General features: G+C 39.8%; 1 long non-coding RNA gene across 1 annotated transcript; it reads right to left on the reverse strand.

Annotated features, from left to right (window-relative positions):
• Nucleotides 1-780: 780 nt before the first annotated feature.
• On the reverse strand, nt 781-1796 carry LOC110916926. The gene is made up of 2 exons (XR_002580122.2): nt 1260-1796; nt 781-1164 (listed from the first exon to the last, which is right to left on the reverse strand). It is a non-coding gene; the product is annotated as an uncharacterized LOC110916926 (long non-coding RNA).
• Between the last annotated feature and the right edge of the window lie 586 nt (nt 1797-2382).

Raw genomic sequence — 2382 nt, forward strand, 5'->3', positions numbered from 1 at the left:
GCGAATAGAAATACGTATATGGATAATGGAGCGTCTTGTTGTGTCGTATATGATACGGTAATACACCGTTGTAGTTTTCGTAGGATGGAAGTAGATGAATATATATAGATATATATACTCGAAAACTTGGTGTTTGAAGCCAATATAAACAAATATACCGTTGTTATAAAGTTACTCGAAAACATTCGAGTCGTCGACGCTTGCAGTAAATATAACAACTCAATCTATTTCACATAAGGGTTTAAAGTTGGCGTGCGAAATAAACATTCGAATTCGCGATATTTGAAACAAATGTGGACTATTATATTTATGTTATAAAGACGCTTGGAGTATCGTCTACTAAATGTTTGAAACATATAAATTACGGATTCCGTCATTTGAAATAAATATAAAACAATTATATTTGTAAATATACACGGCATTTGAAATAAATATAAATAATTATATTTATTTTAAAAAAAATATTATTCGAAAAACGACGTTTAAATGAAATACAACTAGTCATAGTTTCGTTGTGAAAGTTTCCGAGGTTTGGTCGTTTGAAACAAATATAAATAATTATATTTATCTTAAATCAAATATCGGTTTTCGTTAACTTATAGCGTCGGAAAAATAAATACGTCTTCTTATTTATGCTATACGAAAAGCTCGAATTTCAATACGTGACGTTTAAACAATAGAGTTACGTTTTGGTATTTTGGATTTTTAACGAAAAACGGACAGAGCTTCCTCTGTTTTTGGAATAACCCCGACAACTCAAGTTGTCGTTAGTCGTCAAAATTCAGCAATCACTCAACAAACATTATATAATTTTTACGTTAAATATATCAAAACGTCGAATACGAAACAAAATCACTATATGTAAAACCGTTAGTTAGTCGGGTCGAGCTCGGTTCGCGTATACTAAATAAAATCTAACGTAGACTAATTCGCTACGCTGACTTTACCGGGTCTTTCACGTTATCGACGTTTGACTGAGTTGACCGAGTCGACTGGGTTGACCGAGTTGACTCGCTGAGTTGACCAGGCTTGACCAGGTTGACTCGGTTCGACCGAGTCAACCGAACTGAAACTAATGTATCTCGAACACGCTGACCAGATGTCACTGTTGACCAGAACCTGCTGAAACTGAAAGAACCGAACTTCAACAGCATCAGAATCGGACTATACAAAACATAAAACGTGGATTTTGAGTGCACAAATCTAACGGATCTGAGTAAAAGAAATAATAAAAAAAATAACAAACCCGGCTCACTAACCGGAGCTCGTCAGAGACACACCGCCATCGTCTGTTCTCTGTCATCATCATCAGCTTATCATCATCATCATCATCTTCAACAGCGGGTCATCAACAGAAACAGAGCCGGAGCCGGTCCGACCAAAGATCCGGAGAATGAACGGGGGGGGGGGGGTCTAACCGTGAAACTGTCGGAATCGAAAGTGCCACCGCCGCCGTCGTGACGGCTCTGCTGTCGCCGTTTGTCGTGCCCGGGTCCCGTTCCTCTCACTACTCTCTCTCTTGCTTGAGACATCACCCGCCACCACCCACCACAGCGCCGCCGCCTGTGGTGGTGGTGTTGTTGCTGTTGTAGTCCGCCACCACCAAAAATGGTGGTGGCCGGCCGATAATAGAGGGGGGGTGAAGGTGGGTTTAGGGTTTAATGTTCCTTTATGTGTGGATGTTTGATTGTAGAGATGATAAGGTTTCAATTCCAGATTTTCTTTTATTTAGCTGAGTTTGGATGAACAAGAGAGGAGATGGGCACTGTGCTTGTGTGCGCAGGTCTTTCAAGAAGATGGGGAAAATTTTTAGGGTTAGCTCACTTATTTATACTCAGGGTTGTAAGTGGGCTTGGGCCCCAGGCCCGCAAGCCCGCTTCTTGTGATATGTGCGGCCCGATACTCTACCGAAGCCCGTTTTTGAAACTGATTGTCATAAAATGTCGTTCAACAAAGTCTTAGGGTCGAAATGTTAAAAAATACGTTGAAGCTTGATATTTAACGCGTTCGTTCGTCAGTTGCGTTGAAATCGCGTAAACGGTGTAGTTTGTCGTTTTTAAATCGGTTTCTCGATCCGTTTTCAACAGCGAATATTAAAATTCGAAAACGAAGCTAAATATATCAAAATATTTCAGATTTTATGTTAATCCAAGTGTCTGATGCTTTCGTTTCGTTGTCGGTGCGTTCCTTCAGTCACGTTTCCGTTCACATACGCGTTTTGTGTCGTTCAAGAGCATGAAAATTTCGCAAGACGAAATCCATAAATAAAAATATGTACAAAATTCGTATTTGTCGGCGTGGTCAGTATTTTGTATGGCATCAGTTCGTTATCATTTATCGTTAAGCAGCTTCTCCGCAGATTATCATTCGCGTACAGTAAAG

Source organism: Helianthus annuus, chromosome 16 (assembly GCF_002127325.2).
Source record: "Helianthus annuus cultivar XRQ/B chromosome 16, HanXRQr2.0-SUNRISE, whole genome shotgun sequence".
NCBI lineage: Eukaryota > Viridiplantae > Streptophyta > Magnoliopsida > Asterales > Asteraceae > Helianthus > Helianthus annuus.